Consider the following 26,650-nt stretch of genomic DNA (forward strand, 5'->3'; position numbering starts at 1 on the left):
GTAATAAATACTTCAAAAATAATTGTCTCACATTTCCTCAACTTTCTGGAAATCAAGAATCAAACTTGGTTATAAAGGTAGTAGGGAAACTGATTAAGTACCTACCATATACCAGGCACAGTGGCACATATTCAAATGAATTCCAGATGGTCCCAAAGTATGTTCTGCTGACTGCCATGTGCTACCCTCGGGGTTTATTCCAAAACTTAGAGGTGCTGGCTCTTTAGCTGGTGGGGGGCTTGAAGCTTCTGGTGGGAGAGAAGGGAGGGTCTGAGATCAATCGCCTCAGAAACCTGCTTTTCTGAATATGACTGTCCATCTGGCAAGTGTTGAGTCTCTCTAGGAGAAACTAGGTTGAGAGATGGGATAACCTCCTGCAGGCTCCACATGTTTTTTATTATTGATTTGGGTCTCATAATTAAAAAGGCCTGATTATTCTCCAGATGTGCCTAGGCTTCTCTTGGGTGTCTGTGCTGTCATGTGTCAAGAGGTTGTAACCTGAGATAGATACCATATGAGTTGTGTTGGTCAGAAGAGTCTGTTTCCATATTCTGTGTACTCTGCCAGACCCTTACCTTTCCTGTGAGCCACCTCCCCATGTTGACTGCTGTGGACAAATCCTGCTGGGGGTGAACACGATGGAGACGCAAAGACCCAACTCCAGGGACCAGGTTCAGTGATGCAGATACACTTTATCCAGGAAGTAAACTAGTTTATATACATGTGTTCAGCCAATAGGATGTTACAGTGTGTCCTTCATAGCCAATGGCTGAAAAGATCAGGGAGCTGCGTGGTTGGTGCTGATCCACTTCCTTATAGCAGGCAAGCTCCCTTTCTGGGTATGCCCAAGAGGGTACTGGGAGCTGGAGTATTCTCACAGCATTGTATCAGCCACAGCTGCTAGGAATGCACTCTGCACTCCACCCACATCTCCCCCTTCCCTTTTAATTAAGGCCAATTGGACTTGATGAATGACAGCTTGCTGTTGTTGTAGCTTTTGAATGCTATGCATTATGCAACAGAACCCTGGTAGAACTAAAACAACTATAATACCTATTATACTATATGCTAATAGATTAGCTAGATTAAACAATGAGGCAAGCTTCTGTAATGTTTGACTAGTTAGGAAATAGAATGAGGGTCTTAAACAGGGGATTCCTCCTAGGGATCGGTATGTCATTTCCCTCCCATTGTGTTACAGAGACCTTCTAGGTGCTGTTAAACACAGTTCCATTTTGATTGTAAAAAATGGACAAAGGTCCATGCATGCCCCCTACCCACAAAGGTCCCAGCGTCCAAACACAGAACAGTTGGCTTGCTGTGAGCTGCATACTGCATATGGTTCCAAGGCACATTACACAAATTACAACAACATGACAAATTATACAATTTCAACAATTACAGAGGTACACTTCACCAGTCTCTGAGTACTTTGCCAAAAGCGCAAAATGTCCTTGACCTTCTTTCTAGCCATAGAATAAGCTTCCAGCAAGGCTGCCCCCCAACTCCATTAGGGTATTTCACATTGTCCAAAATCCATAAGTCCATCTAACAAAGGAGCCAGTGCTCACTTGGGTTGTAGTCCAGGAAATCAGTCCATGCACATGAGGCCCCAGCCACCCCCCTCATCCCTGCCATCCTGGCAGGTCTTACATTGTCCCAAAGAGAAGCACATGGCAATGGCAGTCAGCATTTCCATCTCTGCTCTGGAGAGCATGGTGGCATCCACCCCTAGATCCCAAAATGTCAGCGAACCCACCAGCGGCTTAGCAGGCACTCCCTGCCATTCCAGCAGCCACTCAGCGATGCAAGCCTGGCTTCCGTTCATCCTCCCGCTGCAGCTGCCACCTTTACTTTCTGGAGTCTGTGAATCACAACTCTGGCCCAATTCTCCTCATCCTCCAAAGATGAACTGAAAATACCAGCTCGCGCTGCCAGGCTTGAGCCCCAGGCTGCCACCGCCTGCGTCTGGGAGTCAGCAGTTACTATAGCACACATAAGCAAGAACAGAGCACCAGGGCCTGGGGGCCCATCAGCGGCAATTCTCTAGGCCCGTCCTGCCAAAGCCCCCACACCCCCCCAGGTGATGGGGTGCTCATGCCAGCTTCAAGGTGTTCTTATGGAGCACTAAGGACCTCCTCCCCTCAGGCGTAGTCGGTGTGGAGAAGGCCAGGGCTGTTGCTTTGGATGGGTGAAGACTGAACCACTTAGTGGGTGCCCAAGAAACCCTATCAAGCAGGTTGGGGGGTTCCTGGGATCCAAATTGGCTGAAAAACACAAGCATAACCTCTCCCTTGTGTTAGAAGACGGTGTGATCCCTGCCACTGTGCCATGGCTGGGTCCTTCCAGTGTCATTTCAGAGAGAGGGATGGGGGGAGAGAGAATGAGAGATACAGAAAAATAGACAAGACAGAGAGAAAGAAAGAAAAAGGCCTGATTATTCTGATTATGGTTACCGTATGACACATGGGGTTGTATAGGTTGGCCCATGGGTCTGCAGCAGGAACACGTGTTGGAGTTAAAGCTGGGATAGAAAATGGTGTCTGAGAGGCTGGGGTGGGGCATTGGGCCTTGGCAGGGAATGTGGAAGTAGTGACTTCCCCTTTTTCTGGCAGCAGAGCTGATGGTGCAGTTTCTGCGCGCTCAGCTGCGGTTTTGTCAAACTCGAAGGCTAAACTACTTTCCTCCTCAGTGGAGGGGGGCAAATAGGGAGGTAGGGGCTCCTCAGAGAGAGGGGCAGCCTGCAATATCCTTGGCACTGGTGGAGGGTCCCCAGCAGGAGCAATGGTCAGGCAGGCATGTATCGCTAGCAGGGCAAGAATGAGGCCGAGAGGGAAGGTTTGTCCCCCATGTACCTCGGCCAAACGGACACTCCAGAAAGCTTGGGCCCAAGTATCTGGGTCCCAGAGAGGCGCATCCCAGAGCCAAGGGTTGAAACCTGAGAGGATCTCCCAGTAGGTACAAAGATCCTTTTCACAAACTTTAACTCGCCTACTCTGCAATAGGGTGTGCAGGGCTCGAGCCTGCGGGGCTTGAGAGTGGGGGAGAAGGTTTCCCATTGCAGAGGGTCACTCACCTGTCCCTTGGATGACGGTTAGGTCCCTGCCCCACGTTGGGCACCAGTTGTGGACAAGTCCTGCCGGGGGTGAGGACAACGGACTAGCAAAGACCCGACACCGGGGACCAGGTTCAGTGACGCAGATCCACTTTATTCAGGAAGTAAACTAGCTTATATACATGGGCTTAGTCAATAGGATGTTACAACGTGTCCTTCATAGCCAATGGCTGAAAAGATCAGGGAGCTGAGTGGTTGGTGCTGAGTCACTTTCTTATAGCAGGCGAGATCCCTTCCTGGGTACTCCCAGGAGGGTTTCAGGTGCTGGAGTGTTCTCACAGCATTGCATCAGCCGCAGCAGCTAGGAATGCACTCTGCACTCCATCTACAGACTGCAGTCTGGCTGATGCGTCTGTGTTGGTCTCAAGCACCTCTGGTGTGTGCATCACAAAGCAGGTGCTGGGGCTCTTTCTTTAACTATCCCCAGGGCCACTCCTCACCCAGTGTGGACCCCAAAACCAACCCTGCAGAGCATGATGGAAGCAGACACAGTTTAGGACCTTTACCTGAGTAGCTGACACAGACTCAAGTCACTGCCAAGCAACAGAGTCTGCCCAGTCTTCTCGGGTCTCAGCCAGCAGACCTCTGGAGCTACAGCTTTCCTCTAAACATCCCTCAAGATGTGTCTAGTCATTATGCTTGTTTTGATTCCTCTTTCTTCTTATTCAAAAGCCAGATTTCTCCCTTGAAAATCAGCAAAATCTCACTGCTCTAAAGTTTCTGTGAGGCAGAGAAGAGCAGGGGAATAAATGTGGGGAAGCCAGGCAGTATCAGGTAACCCTTCCTGAGGTCGATCTTCAGAGAATCCAAGCCACTGCGTTCTTTTGGACTACCTTCAACCAAGTGTATTCCCCAGTGCCAAGCCTCAGGGTATCAAAGAGCCACTTATAAAACATTCTCTCTCTCATGAGAAACAATGATGTAGCCAAGAGGGCATCTCTGCCAACATATATCACATAGGCTGAGACAAAAACCGAAAAAAATTCTAAAGGGAATGAGAATGTGTTCTTGGTGGAAATAGCCACAGTCATTCCACCTCTGACAATTCCCATTATCAACCAACCAAGGGAAAGTTGATAGTTGCCATCAACCCTAAGGAAGTCATAGAAAAAATAGTAAAAAAATGTGGTATTTCAATGACTATATAGATACAACACCTGGGTAGCTATCAACAACTATAATTGATGCATTTTTAAGCTCTAATTCTGTTCTATTCTACTAATGGCATTTTCTTTTCCACTGTAACTGTTATTGATCGCAGTGTCAAGTTGTAAAATTCTGTGAAAAACCAAAACAGAAAATTGAAACCAAGTTAGTTACAAACTCAAAAGCTGTTGCTGGCACCTAGCCAACGGTAAGTGGTTAGATACACACACTCTGTTCTTCTGAACATACCGCTCATAACATCACAAAATTTGATACGTCTGCAAAAGATGTCATCCTGAAGATGCAAGCAGGCTATTTCATAGTTAGCACAGAAAGCAGAACAACAATTATTTGGTTGAGCTTAGAGGCCAAAACCACTATCACAGGGATGATCAACACCATCACCCCTAAGGATTCATGTCTAAGGCATCAGTGATCACTACACGGGCATGAAGAGTTACAGCAAATGTACCCCCCATACTGACCATGCAGGTGAAGGCTACACCCGATTTCCCATGGAGACCATCAAAACCTTACAACTTTCAACAAGGTATTAATACTATGTATTAATACTATGCAAGTTATTGATGACAGAAAAATAAATCTAGGTTTGAAGACACTCTCAGTACATACCGTGTTGGCTGAGCTTACAAAGATGCTGAAGATGCATGCCATCAGCCCTCACAGCTCCAACATGTGAACGGGGACTCACGTAGCACATGCTGTTCATCCTCTTATCACAGTACTTACTCTGTTGCATTCTGGTGGACTGTTTGCCAGGCTTTCTTCCTCTGACATGTGTGATTGTGGGCAGTGATCATGGCCCATTCATCACTATGTCACTAACATATAGTAACAGAGGAAGATGCTAAATAAATACCTGAGTATGATGCCATGAAAATATATGTCAGGCTCATCCCTCACCAAGCACTTCCTGTGTACTGTATAAAAACCATTACTGTTGAATTTCTGTCACTCCTCACAACAACTCCAAATAGGCAAGTTTCTGTTGTTATCCTTACTTCATAGTTGAGAAAACTGAGAGCAAGGTTAGAAAATGGCTCACTGGAGGCTTGGGGAGTGTCTCAGAACAGTGGTGAGGAAAAGGCGTGAAGGCCACACGGCACAGCGTGCCAGAGATGAAAGCCACTGCTAAAGGTGGGGCGGCCGGATTCCTTGACTCCCAGTCTTTACAAACCCCTTGTTGAGATGATCTTTTTATTTTCCTTTTGGCTTTTCAAAGTTTAATTAAAAGGATTGAGTTATTTTTCTCACTGGATTTTGTCCACTAAAAACGAATACCCTTTCTTCACAATCAGAACACACAGAACACATCTTCAACCACTTTTGTGTTGGGCTTGTTTGGGATGAGCTGGGGTGTCCGCTTAGACCAAGTGCCTGGGAGAGCAGAGCGTTCACACCATAGGCCTGTGTATTTCATAAAAGCTATGACCATAACTTGTCCATAGCAGGTTGGAAACATGTGCTGGCTGAATTAAGTTGTCATTTGATGAAGTAAAATGTTTTCTGGAAAATATACTGTTAAGAAAACTGTTTAATAAACAGTAAGGATAACTTTCATTAACATTCTAACATTATTCTGGGATTATTTATTAAAACAAAAATGAAACAAACAAACAAAAAAACCCAAACCTCTGTATTTCTTGCCTTATTCTGGAACAGAAGTTAAGATTTCAGTGGTCCACTGTGTCAGGGCCTTGGCACAAGAAGGCAGAACTGTAGGACATCAAAGCCTTCTCCGGTCTAGAAAGACACGAGCCAACTTTCTTTCAAGACATATGCCAGGAGCCCCAGATCATGAGAGGAGGGAAGGAAGCATCCCTGAGAGAAGAGAGAGAAAGAAATTTCACCGTCTGTGGTACTCTAGGGTGACAAGACTTGAGAGGAGTGCCTAAAATTGAGACACCAGTCTTCTCAAAGATTCAGAGCTCCACATGCAGAGTAGGAAAGCAGAGATGGTGAACAAAAGCAGACCATGGGGACTGTTAGGATGACCTTTAATATGTGTGAAGATTACAAGACATATCATTGCTGTCTCAAGGTATACAAGTGTTTGCATTTGGTGTGAATGAACAGAAAACTGGACAAAAAAAAAAGACAGGAATATATTGATTTCACTCAATCTAAGCTCTAAGCACAGGCAGCCAGGACTCCTGTCGTCCCTTGGATGACACTGTCAGCTCCTTCTTCTGTCTGCCTGCTCCTCAACCTGAGTGGGGAGGCACCTTGTTCTCTTGCTGCTTACCTCAGTGGGGCCACATGTGGTGTCACCTCTACTTTCCAGGTAGGAGGCCTTTCTTGATGTCTCCTGAAAACTTCCCCTCACTTGGGTCTCAGAACTGTGCCACATGAAGCTCACTTTTAATGAGGGTGCAAAAGTAAGGGTTTTTCGTTGGGCACTTGGCTACCCCAAATGAATGGAATAAGGAGGAATGACTGTCGGGTAAAATCTAACAAAGTCTACCACAGAAAGAACCAAGGCAAGAAGAAAAATGAAGGGAGAAAAATAACAAAAAACAGTAGAAATCAATGACATGGAAAGCAAACTATAATGAGGATTATTGAAACCAAACAGGAAGGTGAATTTTTGAAATGACTCATAACAGACCCATCTCTAGGAAGACTGACAATATGAGTAAAAACAATGAGCTTCAAAGTAATGCATATAAAGTGACCCAAATGATTAGAAAAAAGAAAACAAGAGATGCTATAATACAATAGATATTAATATCTGTTTCCTCTGGTGGAGAGTTCACTTTTTTTTTTAATACTTAGATATTTTCTGCAGTTAAGTTAGTGACCATTTATGGCTTTAATAAAAAGAAAAATATTGTCTGAAAGTTGCACATCAAATATTTTTTAAAAATTATTTTTACTATCAGCTTCCAAATCACACAACCTAAAGGTCAAAATTCAAAACAATTGACATTTTCTAATTGTTGGACATCCAGGGATGTTGGCCGTGTCACGGAATCAGTAGATGTCAGGGAGTCAGTAGCTCCGCCCTTGCCTGGAGGAGCTGCCTCTGTAGGGGAACACTGTGCCTCTTCTAAGAAATCATTTAGAGAAGGAGCAGCATTTGTTTCAAACGTCTGGTGAGTAGCTTGTTGATAAGTAGCATGGAGGAGGGTAGCCTGAAGTTCTGTTTGTTTTAAAGTTCTACATTTTTCAGAAATTTTCTTCTCTCTGAAAATTTTTAGGCTGATGAAGTTTTGGGAAAAAGCAAAAGACAAAATGTAGCAGATTATGTCCTTGCTGATGGGCTCTTGGCAGATTTCTCTGTATCCCCCTGGGCTGCATTGTAAAAGGAGGCTTGAACTTACAAATGAAAACATGGGATCCAAGCAAACGACAGCTCCTTAGTAGTAATAAGCACCAACTTTGATGTTCACTGGCTGGGATTTCCAGGGTCACCTCTCTGTGTGACCCAGGGTACTTCTGAAATATAGAGTGAGATGTTCCATAGGTTCAACTGATATTACATGAGAAAATATACGTAAAGTTGCTTAGCACCACCCCTGAGCATAAAAGACACACAAAAATGTTAATACATATTTTATAACCCTTATTTAGAGAGGTTAGTATCTTGGAAGAGAGGGAAGAAACACATGGGTAGAAGCTAGGCCCAGAGGTGGCTCAGAACTGTAGAACCTCATATTGCTGCCAGAGATGGTCCCACAGGCATAGGCAGGAGGCAGAGCCACCAGCCCAAAGCCTCCTTTCTTCAGGATATTTTCTGGAACATCAATTAATAATATAATTTAATACATTGTCATTAAAATCAATACATAAATCTGTGATGATTATAGAAGTGAATGGCAATCACCAGATTTGTGTGGTGCTTAACCTGCAAAACCGTAGAGGGCAGGTGGCCCCGAACTACGTAAAGATGACTCTACCCTTGTTTCCGACGCTTCTTCAGTTGCCACCATCTTGTATTTCATGTTTTCTGGTGGGCCCCTTTAAGTTCTTCGAAGGCAGGTTACATATGTAAATACATCACTCTATTGACATGAGGATGTTTGTAACTCAGGCCACACCAAAAGGCAAAGAGTCAAAACTGAATGAAGGACAGTTTGGTCAGTGTTCCCCTCCCTCTGTACTACTTCAGCCTGCTGGGAACTACCAGTGTCGCATGGAAAAAACTTACTCAAGACATAAACTGATGTAAAGAGAAAAAGGGGAAGGCCTGCCAAGGGAGTCAAAGAGTGACCTCCTGATTCTCTGTCTCCCTCAGCTTTTATTATCAGAAGCAGAACAGAGGTAACAAGATTACAAGGGAGGGAGATCAGGTGATAAAGGGAAAGAATGACTAAATGAGACTAAGAGACATGGACAAGAGTGTGGGGGTTATGGGGTGGGGGGGGAGGAGAAGGAGGGGGTTGGGGGAGGGGAGGGGCACAAAGAAAACCAGTTAGAAGGTGACAAAAGACAACTGGACTTTGGGTGATGGGAATGCAGCATAATCAAATGTCAAAATAACCTAGAGATGTTTTCTCTGAACATGTGTACCCTGATTTATCAATGTCACCCCATTAAAATTAATTTAAAAAAAAAAGACTTTTTGCTGAGGTGGCGAAAGGACTAATTTTTCTTTTGCTAATTAACAAGCACAAAGGAAGGGGCAATCCAGAATCTCTAGGCTAACTTTCTAAAGCCCACTCACACGCATTCCTCTGTGTCTGCACAAAGCTCACTCACTCACACAGCTTCTTGGTGTTTGCATCCAAGAGACATTCACTGTGGGACAGCTGTGTTAGGCTTGCTCGGGGGTTTACCGCTGCAAGCCCTTTGCCTGATTGGTATGTGAGTGTGTGGCAGCACCACGTGCGTGCGTATGGCCTGTATAAGGCTGTGGGTGGTGGTGGTTGCGCTCAGGAGGATTGTAGATGGGGGATTGCCTGTCCACCACAGTGAGGGGCCACTCTTGCTGTTTGTGTGCCTGAAAAGAGGTTTTCCCCTGCCTGTGTGCTTGTCCACCGTTGTGAGACTTCATTAAATGGAACGGCCCCAACGCTTTCCAGCTCCGCAGTTTCTCTACCGTCTGCCTGCATCCAATGTGGACATGCCTGGCCTTAGCCACCGGCATTACATTCACTAAGGCCTTTTTATTAAATTTTAATTTATTATAATTGCATGGATTCAAGTGTCCCACTGAATATAACTCCCTCACCCCACTGCTGTGTCCCTCTTTATATCACTTTTACCCCCCCTCCCCCTAACTCCCTCCCTCCTTCCCTGTAGGATTTGCTGTCCTGTTTTCTATATCTCTGTTATGTATATATAATTTCACTAATCCCTTTACCTTCTCTGATCCCATCCCCTCATCCTCCTTCCCTCTGCTGTCCATATAGTTCCTGTGACCCTGCCTCTGCTTCAATTCCATTCCTAAGTTCACTTTGTTCATTAGATTCCACATATATGTGAGATTGTTGGGCAGATAAAATATATTATGCTCACTTTGTTAAAGATGGTGCTGCCCACATGGAAGCCATTGCCCAGGTGATATTAATGTGTGTTGGGGGGGAGGCTGTGGGCAGGCAGGATCCTTGTAGCCTTGGGCTTGGTTTTAGGACTAAACCTTTCCCACCCTTTTTGATGTGGGGTGGTGCAATCCCATCATGCCCCAGATAAGTGACTTTGTATTAGAGACGTCCCTATTTTGTATATTGGATTAAAGTTTTTGTTGTTGGTGTATAAAAATGCCACTGATATCTGAATATTAATTTTATATCCTGCCATCTTGCCAAATTCATTTATCAGGTCTAGTAGTTTTTTGAGATTTTAGGGTTTTCTATGTACAGTATCATGTCATCAGCAAATAGTGATAGTTTCACTTCTTCTTTTCCAATTTGGATGCCTTTTATTTCTTCTTCTTGTTTGATTTCTGTGGCTAGGACTTCCAGAACTATGTCAAATTAGAGTGGTGAAAAGGAACACTCCTGCTTTGTTCTTGATCTTAAGGGGAGTACTTTTAATTTTTGCCCATTGAGTATGATATCGTCTGTGGGTTTGTCATAGATGGCCATTATCATGTTGAAATATGTTTCCTATATTCTCACTTTGTTGAGAGTTTTGATCATAAATCGGTGCTGGATTTTATCAAATGCTTTTTCTGCATCTGTTGATATTATGTGATTTTTCTCCTTCCTGATGAATCACATTGATTGATTTGCAAATAGTGTACCAGCCTTGCCTCCCCAGAATAAATCTCACTTGATCATGATACATGATTTTTTTTTATGTATTGTTGGATCCAGTTTGCTAATATTTTGTTGAAAATTTTAGCATCTAAGTTCATCAGGAATATTGACCTATAGTTTTCTGTCTTTGTACTGTCTTTTCCTGGTTTTGGAATGAGGATTATGCTTGCCTCATAAAAGGAGCTTGGAAGTTTTCCCTCCTCTTGAATTTTTTGAAATAGCTTGAGAAGGATAGGTATTAGTTCTTTTTTGAATATTTGGTAAAATTTGCCTGTGATGCCATCTGGTCCAGGACTTTTGTTTGCTGGGAGTTTTTTGATAACTGTTCCTATCTCATTTATTGTAATCAGTCTGTTTAGGTTTCTGATTCTTCCAGATTGAGTTTTGGAAGATTATATGTTTCTAGGAATTTATCCATTTCACCTCACTTGTCCAATTTTTTGGCATACAGATCTTCATAGTATTTTCTTACAATCCTTTGTATTTCTGCGGTGTCAGTTGTTACTTCTCTACTTTCATTTCTAATTTTATTTTTTTGAGTCCTCTCTCTTTTTTTCTTGACGAAATCTGGTTAAAGGTTTATAAATCTTGTTTACCTTTTCAAAGAACCAGCTGTTGGTTTTATTGATCTTCTGTATTTTTTTTCATCCTCTATGTCATTTATTTCCACTCCAATTTTTATTATTTTCTTCCTGTACTTCTTCTGGGCTTTATTTGTTGTTCTTTTTCCAGTTCTTATAGATGGAGGGTTAAATTGTTTATTTGAGCTTTTTTTTGCTTCTTAAGGTATGGCTGCAATGCTATGAACTTTTCTCTCAGGACTGCTTTTGCTGTGTCCCATAAGTTTTGAGTTGTTGTATGTTCATTTTCATTTGTTTCAAGGAAGTTTTTTATATCTTCCTTGATCTCATTGTTAACCCATTCGTTATTTAATATTATTTAGCTCCAAGTGTTTTTTAGCCTCCAAGTGTTTGAATGTTTTTCAGTTTTTCTATTGTAGTTGATTTCTAGTTTTATGCCATTGTGATCAGAGAAGATGCTTGATATGATTTCAATCTTCTTAAATTTATTGAGACTTGTTTTGTGTCCTAACATGTAGTCTATCCTAGAGAATGTACTGTGAGCACTTGAAAAGAATGTATATTCTGCTGCTTTAGGGTGAAAGGTTCTGAAGATATCTATTAAATTCAGTTGATCTAGTGTGTTATTTAAGGCCATTGTTTCTTTGTTAATTTTCTTTCTTGAGGATCTATACATTGATGTTTGTGGGGTATCAAAATTTTCTACTATTATAATATTGCCATTGATCTCACCCTTTATATCCATCAAAATCTGCTTTATATATTTAAGTGCTCCCATACTAAGCACATAGATATTTACAATGGTTATATCCCCTTGTTGGATTGATCCCTTTATCATTATGTGGTAACTCTTTTCTTTTCTTTTTTTTTTTTTTTGTATTTTTCTGAGGTTAGAAGTGGGGGTAGGCAGTCAGACAGACAGACTCCCACATGAGCCTGACCAGGATCCATCTGGCATGCCCACTAGGGAGCGATGCTCTGCCCATCTGGGGCTGAAGCCATTCTAGCACCTGAGGTGGAGGCCATAGAGCTGTCCTCAGTGCCCAGACCAACTCTGCTCCAATGTAGCCTTGACTACAGTTGGGGAAGAGAGAGATAGAGAGGGAAGGATGGAGAAGCAGAAGGGTGCTTCTCCTGTGTGCCCTGACCAGGAATTAAACCCGGGGCATCCACAGGCTGGGCCGATGCTCTATTGCTGAGCCAACTGTCCAGGGCCTATGTGGTGACCTTCTTTATCCTTTATTATAGCCTTTGTTTTAAAGGTTATTTTTTCAGATATAAGTGTTGCTACCACAGATTTTTTTTTCCATTTCCATTTGTGTGAACTATTTTTTTCCATCCCTTCACTTTCAGTCTATGTGTATCTTTTGTTCTGAGGTGTGTCTCTTGTAGACAGCATATGTATGGGTCCTGTTTTTTTATCCATGCAGCTACCCTATGTTTATTGATTGGAGCACTTAATCCATGTACATTTAAGGTTATTACTGATATGTAGTTGTTTATTGCCATTTTATTCTTTAAATCAACAATCCTCTTTTTCTCAATTATTTTTTCTTTTGCTTTCTTTACAACAGGCTTCTTAACATTTTTTTCAGTGCTGGTTTGGTTACAATGAATTCCTTGAGGGTTTTTTTTTTGTGTGTGTGTGTGTGTGTATGTGTGTGTGTGTCTGGGGAGCTTTTTATTTCTCCTTCGATTTCAAACAATAGCCTTACTAGATAAAGAAGTCTTGGTTGTAGGTTCTTGTGTTATATCACCTTAAATATTTCCTGCCAATCCCTTCTGACCGTTAAGTGTTTCTGTTGAGAAGTCAGATGTCATTCTGATGGGAGCTCCTCTGTAAGTAATTAACTGATTTTCTCTTGTAGCTTTTAGTATTCTTTCTTTGTCTCTTAACTTTGGCACTTTATATTTTTAAAAAAAAAAATTAAAATACATACCAGTCAGAAGTGTTTTATTTTAAAAAATCCTTAATCAGAAAGTCTGATTAAATTAAATATTAACGCAGCTCTCAGAAACCTACTGGGGAAAGCCAATAGGTACATCAGAAAGAAGCAGGCAGCTGCTGACAATTCTTTGGTGGAAAAGTAAGTGGCATACTTAAACAAGCTGCCCTAACAATGATCAAGCCCAAGTTTCATTTTTCAAAAATAGGTTTCAAGATCTCATACAGACACCCCAATAGTACAGACATTTAACAATGAAGTTTAAGGATATAGGAAAGACCAAATATGACAATACACATGAATTATTTATAAAATAAGCCTTTTTATCCCAGAAAACTAAAATGGGGAGACCTCATGAATGGTAACACACATAAAACAGGGCTAACAGCACATGGAACAACCGCAGACATTTCCCCAATGACTAAGATATAAAATGACAGGATGCTATTTATGTGCAGCTTTTTTTCTGGTTATCAGTCAGTATGTATAAAATTAGGGTAAATTTTTCTACTCAATTACTAGTACTTCTTCCTTTTAACCTTTACCCTAATTTTCTCTAGAAACATTTTTCCTTTGGTTTGACCAGTTGAACTCAAAAGGTTGGAACCTAAAGTGAGTAGCAACTTTTATTGGAGTAGCACTTGGGAAATGCAATCCTAGAAAAGGTAAATTGTAGCTGAAGTGTTCTGACAAAGTTAAGCAGCCATTTTCAATGTGACAATGTTCCCATGGTAATCACTAGGTTTATGGCTTCACTTATGGCTAGGTCACATGACCCAGCATGATAATGGGGTGCTCCCTGGTGAGATACTACAGAGTTATGTGCCCTAAAACCCACTATCTAAGCTCTCAATAATTACAAAGCATCATTTAAAACCAATTCAGTAGAATAAATAAAAATATTGCATTTCTATTGGCCTGTTTTGCCTCTTGAACTGACCTGGAGTACTATTCATGATAAAGACATATTAATTAGTTGCCACTCCAAGCTCTTTAGACTTCAAGACTTCTCACTCTTCAAGCCTCAACACTGTTTTTGCAGCAATAATGGTATTCTTCATGAGCATTGCTACTGTCATGGGCCCAACACCCCCAGGGACTGGAGTGATATAACTGGCTTTCTTCTGGACGCCTTCAAAATCCACATCTCCAACCAACTTGAGTTTGGCAGTGATAGGATCCTGAATTCTATTTATTCCCACATCAATGATAGCTGCTCCTTCCTTGATCATATCTGCTGTGATCAAATTTGGGATGCCTGCAGCAGAGATCACAATGTCTGCAAGAATTGTGTGTTTCTTCAGCTGCTCCTTGGGAGTGTACCGATGAGATATTGTAACAGTGGCATCACCTCCAGGACGTTCATGTGCCCTGTCTGTGTGTAGTAACATTGCAATGGGCATTCCAACATTTTTTGACCTTCCAGCTACAACCACATTCTTCCCTAGGGTCGTGATGCCAGTTCGCTGAATTATTTCCCACACGCCCCATGGGGTAGCTGGTAACATGGAATACTGGTCCAAACACATTCACCCCACATTAATTACGTGGAAGCCGTCAACATCCTTGTCTGGAGAAACAGCATTGCAGATCTTTCTCTCATCAATGTGCTCTGGAAGAGGCAGCTGAACAAGGAGGCCATCTACATTATTATCATTATTTAGTTTATTGATTAAATTCAACAATTCTTCCTCTGAAATTGAAGCTGGTTTCACAATTGTCTCACTGTTGATTCCCACATCTGCAGTGGCCCTGGTTTTGTTGAGGACATAGGAGTGACTTGCAGGATTCTCGCCAACCAGAACCACACTCAGGTATGGCCGTTTGTTGCCCGAAGCCACCCATTCTTCTACCTCCTGCCGCACTTCCTCCTTGGTCTGCTGGGCAAGCTTCCTTCCAGTAATGACAACAGCTTCATTTCGAACTGCCGAGAAGTGGAGGGGATGATGTCGGAAGCAGTGGTGCTGTGCAGGCCAGAGAAGCAGGGTGGCAAACATGGACATGAGGAAAGAGGAAGCCATGGCCTGCACCATTGTAGATCAACTTTGGCACTTTAATTATAATATGTCTTGGTGTAGGCCTCCTTGAGTTCCTCTTTAATGGAACTCTCTGTGCTTCTTGAACTTGTGTGACTTTTCCCTTCATTACCTTAGGAAAGTTTTCAGCTATGAGTTCGTGAAACAAGTTTTCTATCTTTTGTTCATTCTCTTCTCCTTCAGGAACCCCTATAATGCGGATGTTTGTTTCTCTTCATTTTGTCACAGAGTTCTCTTAAATTTTCCTCAGACTTTTTGAGCCTCTTTTTTTTTTTGCTGCTCTGCTTCCGTTTATCTTGTCCTCTAAATTGTTGATTTGATCCTTTGCTTCATCAAGACTGCTGTTGATTCCTTCTAGTGCAGTCTTCCTTTCTGATATTGTATTTGTCATTTATGTCTGTTTCTTTTTTATGATTTTAATGTCCTTTTTAGTGCTTTCTATCTCTTTATTTAGGTGCTCATTATGTCCATCTATTGTTGCTCTAAGATCCTTGAGCATCCTAAAAATTATTGTTTTAAACTCTGTATCTGGTAGTTTGGTTACTTCTATCTCATTCATTTCTTTTTCTAGGGATTTCTCTTGTTGATTCATTTAGGTCACATTTCTTTGTCTGCCCATTTTGTCTGTATATTAGGTAGCACTGTCTGACTTTGAAATTTTTGTGTGGTCTTTATGAAGAAGATGAACTCAGTGGTACCATCCTCCAGGCCACTTGTTTTCTTTGTTCTAGGAATGCTTCTTGAGGGTACTATTTTTCCTTTTGTTGTATGTGAGTATTGGTCCTTTCGTGTATATGGTTATCCCTTCAGGCTAGCTAGTTCTAAGGGTCAACCTTGGTCATATGTATTACACACTGTGCAATGTCTCTCATGTTTTACGTATTTATTCTCCACGGTGTCTGGTGCCTGCTAGACTCCAACTTTGGATGTGCTGCTTGTATAGGTAGTTGAGTCTAGGGTTGGTGCTGTATGCCACCTACTACCAGTAGTGTTGGCTCTAGTTTTTCTTGGATTGGTGTCAGCTGTTTTTTGTAACCCACTGTGGGCTACCAGGCTGCAGCTACTGCAGTTTTTGCCATTTGTGTCTGAGTTTTCTGTGCCTTGGTAGTGTGGGAGAAGCCAACCTTTGTTAAGGATTAGCTTCCTCTGCTTAGAGATGACAACAGCTCTGTAAGAGCCCCAAGTTTTTAAGATTTGTCTCAACTTTTCAGCTACTCCTCTTCCTCTTGCAGCTGCCTGGTCTTCCCACAGAGTCTTCTGTAGTAAAACTCTAGTGTGGGCTCAGATTGGCCTCACCCAACCAACCCCTCTACAGGTTGCATGCTTGGTGGGTTAGGGCAGCTGAAGTTGTAAATACAATGTTTGTGGGACCCTATACTTCAGGGATCTCTTGGTCAGGAGCTCAGTATGGGGAATGTGGCCCCTACTTCAGAGCTTGATCCCTCAGCCACTGCTGGCTACTCAAATTTTATTTCTCCTCAACAAGGTGAGCAGCAAGTTCAGACCAAATGTGGCCAACAGTCACATTCAGTTCTTTCTGCTGGTGAGACCCTGTTCTCAGGGAGAAAGACTGAGAAAGTCCTCTTCTGGGGCTGACTGTGCCCCTCCCAAAGGTGGCTAAGCCCTTTGACCTAGTCCAACAAGAGATTCATAGGGACCCACACGTTAAATGTTCATGCTCCAAACCTCTCTCCCTCCCCCCTATGGAATCTAGCCTAGAACGACAAAATATCCACTGCCCAGGCTGTCTGACTGTGAAGTTTCACCCTATCCAATGCACACGAGCTGCTTTGCGGTGCTGATCACAGAGAGTGGAACTTGCCTCAGCTGGGCCAGGTGTGAGGAGCCCTTTTTTAGGATACCACTCTAGCAAGGGTATTAGGTCCTGAACTGATGCTTTCTGTGGCTGGTCCCTAGATGTGCCAGCCCTGGGCCTCCCTGGCAGGAACCTGGTGCAGATTAGTGGAAGACAATGCCCATGACTGGCCTTCATCTACCTTCTTGGAGCTACAAGCAATTAAGAGTTTGTGGCTGCCTCTGCTGGGCCCAGGTGTACATGGAAATACCAAGATGCACTCCTAGGCTGCCTTTTACCCACACTGGGCCTGAGGGGAGGTGTGTTCAAATGGCCAAGTTTCCCTGAGTTCCGCCTCCTTTAGCCTCTGCTGGCTGCTTGTTGGATTCAGCCACTAAAAAAACCTCTGCTAGAGGAACCACCATACTTTTTTCCATAATGGTTATACTACTTTACATTCCCACCTCATCCACTGCATCGGATCATTTACAACGTGAATGAACCCTGACAACATTATACTGAGTGAAATAAATAAATCAGAAAAAACTAAGAACTATATGATTCCGTACATAAGTGAGACATACAAATGAGACTCAGGGACATGGACAAGAGCGTGGTGGTTACCAAGGGGTGGGGGGAGAGGGATGGGGGAAGGGAGGGGCACAAAGAAAACTAGATAGAAGGTGAAGGAAGACAATTTGACTTTGGGTGATGGGTATGCAACATAATCAAACGTCAAAATAACCTGGAAATGTTGTTGTTTTTTAACCTGGAGATGTTTTTTCTGAACCTATGTACCCTGATTGATCAATGTCACCTCATTAAAATTAATAATAAAAAAAAAACTTCTGCTAGAGTCTAGATCCTTTGGCAATTCAGGGATCAGGAAGGATGGTGGGTGTGGCTCCACCTCTTGGCTCCAGGTGTTAGTCTGTCCAGACCTTTTTTACAGACCTCAGTAGGGGGTAGCCTCAGGAGCCTGGTGGTTGTTGCCTCTGAGTCACAGAAATGTGGTCTGCCCATTCTCCAGACAGTTTCAACTCTGTCTCCTGTGAGGTAGAAACACCAGTCATAGATATGACAGAGTATGGGGGGAGAGCTTTGGTCTCAACACCAGAAAACTGAGTCACTGACGTGCCCGCTGCTTTCTGGCCTCTCAAAACAATCTGTCTCCATGATTGGGGTAGGACAGACTCTCGGGGGCGGAGCAGCTGCTTTTCCCCAGGCTGATGCCACTCAGAGGGAATTGTTCCACCTAAGAAAGATGGCGACTGCAGTACTAGAAAATGACTCAGCACAGGGGTTCCGGTGGCCATCCCCCACAGTGTCTCTCCCTGGGCCTCCAACTTTACAGTCTCCTCATACAACTCCTGTCCTCTCAGCTCTCCCCCTCCAGAGCCCTGGGTAAGTGGAGATTTTTTTTTTCACTGGCCCTTTAAGACAGAGCCTGTGTCTCTGAGAGCTTTGTCTCTTTCTCGCAGACAGAAACCTGACTCTTTTCATAGCTAAATGCTGTCTGGGCACCTCTTCTAGGCTCTGGGGCTCTAGGTTAGGTCTCTGGGCCTGGGGCTGAGCACCCACACCTCTCAGGGTGAATCTCCCCTCAGTGAGAGTCCCTCCAGACCCTCAGCCGCCACTCACTCCTGGGAGCAGGGCAGCCCTTTCCCTGTCTTTACCCTTCCTACCAGTCTTGGTGTGGCTTCTTCAGTGATCCTTGGTTATAGACTCCTCTTAGTTTAGTCCAAAATTGGTTTTTCAAGATGATTGTTATTAAATTAAGTTGTAATTCAATTTGGTCCTGGGAGGTGTCAGTTGGAATGTCTGCCTACTCCATAGCCATCTTTGTTTCTCCTACTCAGGGCTTTTCAACTAAAGTTTCCCAATTCAAGTCATAAAGGGTTCAAGGTTAGATGGGTGATTCCCTACATTCTTCTGACCTGTCTTCTGGCCACTTATCTTCCTGTGATAGAACAAGTAAGTGTCTGCATATCAGGGATATAGCATCCCATGAGACTGCTCCCACCTAGGTGCTGGCTACCTTGTGAGTATTAATCAGGAGTAAACTAGCTCTTACTTTACACAACTGGTGAGTTAATATGTAAAATTGATTTGGATTACAAATATAACAATGTTTAAGAAGGGCTGATTTCAGGCTTGCTGGGGAAGCAGGCAAGTTGGGTGCTTGGAATCAGTGCAACAACTCAAAGGCAAGCAAAGAATACAGAGTTACCATATTCAGCTAAATGTTTTGTTTCCTTCTTACTCCTGTTTTTTGTCATCTGCCGACCAGCCCTTCGTGGCTTTGAGCCTATATCCGAGGCTTCTCCCTACACTTTCATACTGCTGTCTCACCCTGAAATAGGAATAAAAACCCAGTTGGTGGCAGAATTGTAGGTTTGACTGTGAGGGTAGAACAAGCCTTGGGGGCAAACAGAGTTGGCACTGGTTTGTGACAATAAGAGGAAATTCACTTTGGGAGGCTTGGGGCTTGCTACAAGGTGATGGAGGTGTTGGGAGCCCCTGAGACTAATGAATGATGTTCAAGTATTCTTGGGGACAATAACTCTCTGGGGCCCTGTTATGGGTAAATCTATAGCCATAGGAAATCAGAGACCAGGAAATATGAGACTTCTAGGCTGGACATCAGCACAGGCCAATAGGAAAAATGTCCGAAAGTCTGAGCAGAGGCACAGTCCTGTGAGTATCGGTCAGAGCAAGTCAAGATCCAGTTCTGTGGCATCTGGGCAAGTAATATAGTGGGATTTGGGCAGGGATGGCTGGTTTCAGGACCTGTTAATTGAAGCTGGGCCAGCAAGTGAATGTTTATTTCTAGAAACAAGGTCCTGAGCTTGTTCCCTCCTCACTGGATCTGCAGCTGAAACGTCTTGATCAACTCCTCACTCTTCTGTTGGACTGTCCATTCTGAACTCTAACTCCAGTTAAGCTCACTACAGAACCAAGAGAAATAGACCAAGGCCCTTCCCTTGACAATTCAGATAAATCCAACTACTCCATGATATGGAATTAAAAAGAAGTCAGAAAATTTCTGGGAGCATTTATGTCAGTATTACTGCTATATTTTTTCTCCTTTTTAGACCATGTCTTTTAATCTTGTCAAATTTGTCACCTCTAGAATGCAATAAGGATGCCAGCTAGTCCAGCAGCATCATCCACTAGACAATCATGTATCCTGCCTTCTAAGGACAGCACCAGAATGACCGGGACTTTGCAAAATCTCTCTCCCTTTTTACTCCCTTCTTTCTTTAGCAGATAATGAGAGCCTCTGAGCCCAAGAATAGGCAGGACTATGCCCCTCAAAAGCGAGAAGTACCTGTAGACGATGAGACCTTCATCCATTTACCCTTGTAGGATTATAAATGGCCCAGGGGCCTCAGAGGGGAATGTTGACACAGGTTGATAGCTAGATATTAATAAGGAAAGGGAATTAGACATAAAATTTTACAAAAATGAAAAAGCTTACTTACAGGAAGCTGTAGCATTTATATTTCCAAATAACCCAGGAGATTGACACTCCCTCCTTCTTGCAAAGAAGGAGGAAGAACCCACTTTTCCAGCTCCCCAGGGTATGGAGGAGGTGTTTCTGTGCTTCTTCTTTCAGGCATTTGCAGTGCAAGCCTAGATGGTGGCTATATGGGTCTGTCAATCTAGCATAGAAGAAGGATCTAACTGGTTAGTAGGAAGAACTATGAGAATCCCACAAAATTTTAAGAAATAGATTAATTGGTTTAAAGAAAAGCTATTCCTTCCCAGTCCACAGATAAAAAACACAGGCTTAACAAAGCTCTCTCTCTCTTTCTCTCTCTCTCTCTCTTCCTGCTTGGAAAGGAACTTGCCCCATTCATTCACTTTCTATTTCTCCTAGCAGCAGACAGGCTGCACTGGCTGGCAGCCACCTCTGGTCCTGCAACCAAGAAGTCTCCCAGGTATAGGCTTTGACCAGTACCTGGACTGAACTAAACTTTGATATGGGCTAAAGACCCTAGTGCAGAATATCTGGACTTTGTCTTTCATCAGCCTTAATGCAGAGAAGACTAGACTTTTTCCCAGGCAGAACAGATGGAAATGAGACACCTATGGACAGCCTTCTCTTTTAACCCCAAATAAATCTTACTGTGAAAGCCTAATCTCTAAATGTGGGTCCTGCAGAAAGCTTTTTCTGTGACTCCATAAAAGAACTCTATTTCCACCAGTAACATTACCAGCATTCTTTTAAAATTATCTCACCCTCTTGTTCCCAATTTTTATATCCAATTAGTGATGGAGGGAACTAATTATCCCAACTTTTTTCTCTTCTTATTTCTTCTGTCTCCTCAACAGTAGCCACATGCCTTCCTATTCACCAGCTATGGAATTAAACTTAGAAGTTTCTATCCATTTGTTCAATTTTGCAGAGTCACTTTGTGTTTCTATGTACAGTGGTACCTTGAGATACGAGCAGACCAACATACAATTTTTTCTTTTTAAGATACGAGCTATGACTCGATCCATATTTTTGTTCGAGATCTGAGTGAAATTCCAAGATACGAGTCGTGATTTGGGAAGCTGCCACTAGTTGGCGCATTGGCACATGGTCCAGTATCGGCAGCACAACACCAGCATCTTGTTCTTTCTCACATGTTACCCACAGAATCAAGTCGAATCTCTTGTGCTGTACTTGTTCTTGCATCATTTTTGCATTTTTTACTAACTTTTTTTGTGTGCTATCATGGGGCCAAAGAAAGTTAGTGTAAAGGACAGTGGTGAGAAGAAGAAGAGAATGATGTCAATAGAAGTAAAGCAAGAAATAATAGAAAAACATGAGCGTGGTGTACGAGTGATTGAACTGGCAAGGCTGTACAACTGCAATACATCTACAATTTGTACCATCCTTAAACAAAAGGATGCCATCTAAAGTGCAAATCCAGCAAAAGGAACTACAATTCTGTCCCAATTAAAGACAAATATTCATGAAGAAATGGAGAAACTTCTGCTGGTGTGGGTGAAAGAGAAAGAGATGGCAGGAGATATAGTGACAGAGACTGTATAATATGTGAAAAGGCACATATTACTTAGGTGACTTGAAGAAGAAAGAACCGTCAACCTCAAGAGGCAGCAGAAGATACATTTAAGGCAAGTCACAGCTGGTTTGAAAATTTCAAAGAGAGATCTGGCATCCACTCGGTGGTGAGGCATGGTGAAGCTGCGAGTGCTGATGTTAAGGCAGCTGAGGATTACATCACACGTTTTGCTGCACTTATCACAAAGGAAGGTTACATCCCCCAACAAGTGTTCAACTGTGACAAAACAGGATTGTTTTGGGGAAAACAATGCCTTGGAGGACTTTCATCACCACAAAGGAGAAGAAGCTGCCAGGCCATAAACCCATAAAGGACCGTCTGACCCTTGCATTGTGTGCAAAAGCTAGCGGTGACTGTAAAGTAAAGCCACTGCTAGTGTATCATTCCAAAAATCCTTGAGCCTTTAAGACTCACAAGATTCTTAAAGAAAAACTGCAGGTTAAGTGGCTCGCCAATGCTAGGGCATGGGTTACGTAGCAGTTTTTTATTGAATGGGTAAATCTCGTCTTTGGTCCTGCAGTGAAAAAATATCTTCAAGAAAATAAACTCCTGATGAAAGCATTACTAATCCTTGATAATGCTCCAGCCCACCCACCTGGTCTTGAAGATGACATTCTCAATGAGTCCAAATTCGTGAAAGTCCTCTACCTCCCACCCAACATGACTTCAATCTTGCAACCTATGGAGCAGCAGGTCATGTGCAACTTTAAAAAGCTTTACACAAAGCACTTGTTCTGCCGCTGCTTTGAGGTGACTAAGAATACAATTCTAACCCTTCGAGAGTTTTGGAAAGATCACTACAACATCGTGATATGTTTACGCATTATTGATTTAGCATGGAAAGAAGCTACAAGAAGAACCTTGAACTTGGCATGGAAAAAATTATGGCCTGATGTTGTTGCTGACAGGGACTTCAAAGGGTTTGAAGGAGAGACCAAGACTGAGGTAGAAGCATTGGAGGAGATTGTGTCTCTCGGAAAGTCAATGGGTCCAGAGGTAGATGAGGGTGATGTAAATGAGCTCATCAAGGAACATGAGGAGGAACTCTCAACTGAGGAGTTGAAGTAGCTACAGATGATGCAACATACGGAGCTTCTGCAAGAGATTAATAGTGAGGAGGAGGTAGAGTCGGAGGAAGTGATTTCTACAAGTGAAATTAAAGACATGCTGGCAATGTAGGAGAAGCTTTCAAGTTTCATTGAAAAGAAACACCTAGAAAAAGTTTCAACTGGTCGTGCTTCAGCACTTTTTAATGACGCTTGTTTGTCACATTTCTGTAACATTTCAAAAAGCAGGCAAAAGCAAACCTCTTTGGATAGATTTTTATTCAAAAGTCCTGCAAGTGAAAGTGCTGAAAGTGCAGCCAAAAAGGCAAAAACAGGTGATGATTAAATAAAAAAATATATAATGTTAAGCTTAGGTTAAGTTTAAAGTTAAGAAAATGCATTTTTTTACAATTAAGTTTTTATGGTTTTATTTTAAGTAAAGAAAGTGCAGTTTTAGTTTTGTTTAAAGTAAATAAAATGCATTTTTAGTTTATGTTTAGTGTTAAGAAAGTGCAGTTTTAGTTTACGTGTCTACAGTGCCTGCATCCCTTCCTCCCTCCCTCCTCCTCTGCCTTTCACCTTCGTTAGCCACACTTGTCTGTCTCCAAGTAAGAATACAGTACTAAATAACACTTTTTTCTTTTATTTCATATATTTTGTTATGCATTGGTAAAGTATACTGTGTGTTTCTTAATTAAAAACATGTCTTTTTTCATAATTTAGGATGGTTTGGAGATGGAATGGATTAAATCTATTTCAGATATTTTAAATGGGAAAAACTTGTTTGATATACGAGTTGACTGACTTATGAGCTTGGTTACAAAATGAGTTAAACTCGCAACTGAAGGCACCACTGTACAATGTGCCATTTACGTGTACTCTGTTCACTTTGAAAGTTTGCATTTTAGCTTCTCTTACCTCCTATAAAATTTACCACTTTGTTATTTCAGTCATTTATTCACTAATAATTTATCGAGAGCTTGTTTCACAGAGCCTGAAGGGCTCTATGTAATCAGTTCTACCACAGACCCTGTGATCACAACACACACAGCTAATTAAGGTTCCCCATTCATATCCACTCACTTCCCAGGAAAGGCTTTATTCCTCCAACAAATACTTTTCTTCTCAGTTGAAGATATCTCTTTATGAATTTATAACCACATTAAATCTCTGCACCTTATAAAACAAATAAGGTTCCAAAGAGCCTATCTGTTGGGCAAACAAATGTGTAACAAGTGTGTTAGGTTTGCTTGCTTGCACATTGCCTAATTGGTGCATGAGCATGGAGTAGCACTATGTGTGTACAGTCTATGTAAGGCTGTGGGTTCTTGCCCTTAGAGCAGCAGATTGCAAATTGTTGATTTCCTGCCTGCTTAGGAGGGGCTATTGTTTGCATTGTTTTCCAGGGAAAGAGTCCTCCTACCCCTGGCTTGTTTTGCTAGAGAGTCCGGGCGAAAGAGAAGGAAACAGTTTTCCCTGCCTGCTTGCTTGTATGCTGTTGCAAGACTAACAAATGAAATGGCCCACCATCCTCTGGCTCCACAGTTCCTTTACCATCTGCCCGAATTCTATGTGAACCTACATGGCCATGGCTACTGGCCTTACATCTGGTGCAACCAGCAGGATTTGGATCATATTGGTGTATGGAGCCACCACCACCCTTGAGTGGTGGAGTAGAGGAGTAGTTGTCGCTCTCCCGCATATGGTTCCTCTTGGCTCTCCTTTTAGAGACTGTCAGCTGGCTGTTTTTAACAGCCCTGAGAGAGGAAACTGAGAGTTCTGTGCGAGAAGCTGCCCGAGATCAAAAGCTCCAGTGAAAGCTGCAGTTCAGAGAATTGCAAGTCAGGCTATAGGCTTAGAACCAGCAATGGTATGAACTGGAGCAAGCACTGGAGAGGGAGGCTGACCAGGTTCGAGAGCCGCAGTGTGAGATGCAGGCTGAGCACCAACAGTGCCTGGAACTGGAGCAATCTCTGGAGAAGGAATTACGGGTTTGCGAGTTGCAGTTTGCTCTGGAAGCCGAACATTGGCACCAACATTTGGTGGAGAAACAACTGCAGTTTCAACAGCTCAAGTCTCAGCTTCAGGCCCCTGCAGGAGCTGAAATGGTCAGTAAAGGAGCAGCAGCATCCATGCTCGTGGAGTGGCTTTGAGTCAGGGGAAGCAGGCATTTCCAACTCCTCTTCTGAGGATGAGGAGGCTCAGGCTGAAACTGCCATCTGCAGACTCAGAGCCTGGCCACCTCTAGCTCCACAGTTGTCCACTTGGTCATCCAGGAGGTAAAAACCCAGGTAGAGCTGATGGAGGTGGGGGTCACAATTCAGGCAGAAACTCTCTGAGCCCCTGGTAGCCTGGTTGCTGCAGTTGTGGGACATAGGGGGTGGATGGTATCATGCTCTCTGGAACAGAGATGAAGAAATTGACCGTTATTACCACACACTTCTCTTTCAGAACTGCCATGCCACAGGGATGAGGGGGGAGGCCTGAGGCCACATGTGAAATTGACAATTTACTGGTCTCCTTCTAATGTGCAATAGGTGTTGGCATTAGAAGATAATAGGTGCTCTTTTGTAGCAGCAGCAAAGAGAACTGTCAAGGAGGCACAGGCTTTGAATGTGTTTGACCCCGCCAGACCCTGTGAGCTTGCTGAGGGGTTGGGATGGGGATTGTGTTAACAGACAGAATGCTTATGGAAAGATGCTGAAGTCCATTAATAAAAAGCTGTATGCCTAGCTGCCTGTAATGGACCTTTACCTTGGTGATTTGCACAGACAGCTGGGCTGTCTACCATTGACTGATTATTGAGCAGTATAATGGACTCTTGGACTGCAACGAGAGGGAGGCACGAGCTCCCTTGTTGGATGGACATGCTGCTTTTGGACAATATGAGAGACCCTGATTGAGAAGCTCCACCTCTGGTGGAGACCCTCCTGCCCCAGGAAGCTGCTCTCATCCAGTGGCAGAGACACACCAAGGACACTTTAAGGTTTCCATTGACACAGCCCTGGACTATATAAGCCTTTCCACCTACCATGAGGTAGGGGGCTAGAGATGAGCCTCCAGTTAGCACCCTTGGGCAGAGTGCTCAGGAAGACATTGTGAAGGGCACCTTTGTGATTATGGTAATTGTGTAACTTGTGCTGTTGCTATAGTCCTTTTGTTTGTGTAATGTACTTCACACCTCACACGGGGATCATTGAGGAAGATACCTGTGGTATAGATTGTGAAGCAAGCAACCTTAAAGGGGTAGAATTTTGGACAAACAAGTATGTAACAAGTTTGCTTTCTTGCACTTTTTCTGATTGGAGCATGAGCACAGGGCAGCACCATGTGTGTACAGTCCATGTAAGGCTGTGGGTGCTTGCCCTAAGGGTGGCAGATTGCAAATTGCAGACTTCCTGCCTGCTTGGGAAGGGCAATTGTTTGGCAGGAAAGGGATTTCTCCCCCATCCCCCACCCCAGCCAGTTTTGCTGGAAAGTTTGGAGAGAAAAGGGGAAATGGTTTTCCCTGACTACTTGCTCATCCGCCATTGCAAGACTCTAATACAATGGTTCTCAAACTTTTTGAAGCGGAGTGCATTTAAAATCCTATAATTGGCCCTGGCTGGTTGGCTCAGTGGTAGAGCGTCGGCCTGGCGTGCAGAAGTCCCGGGTTCGATTCCCGGCCAGGGCACACAGGAGAA

At 43.2% G+C, this 26,650-nt stretch overlaps 1 pseudogene; it reads right to left on the bottom strand.

Moving 5' to 3' along the window:
* Nucleotides 1-13,747: 13,747 nt before the first annotated feature.
* LOC136405504 (bifunctional methylenetetrahydrofolate dehydrogenase/cyclohydrolase, mitochondrial pseudogene) lies at nucleotides 13,748-15,033 on the bottom strand (annotated as a pseudogene).
* Between the last annotated feature and the right edge of the window lie 11,617 nt (nucleotides 15,034-26,650).

Source organism: Saccopteryx leptura, chromosome 5 (assembly GCF_036850995.1).
Source record: "Saccopteryx leptura isolate mSacLep1 chromosome 5, mSacLep1_pri_phased_curated, whole genome shotgun sequence".
In the NCBI taxonomy this organism is placed as follows: Eukaryota; Metazoa; Chordata; class Mammalia; order Chiroptera; family Emballonuridae; genus Saccopteryx; species Saccopteryx leptura.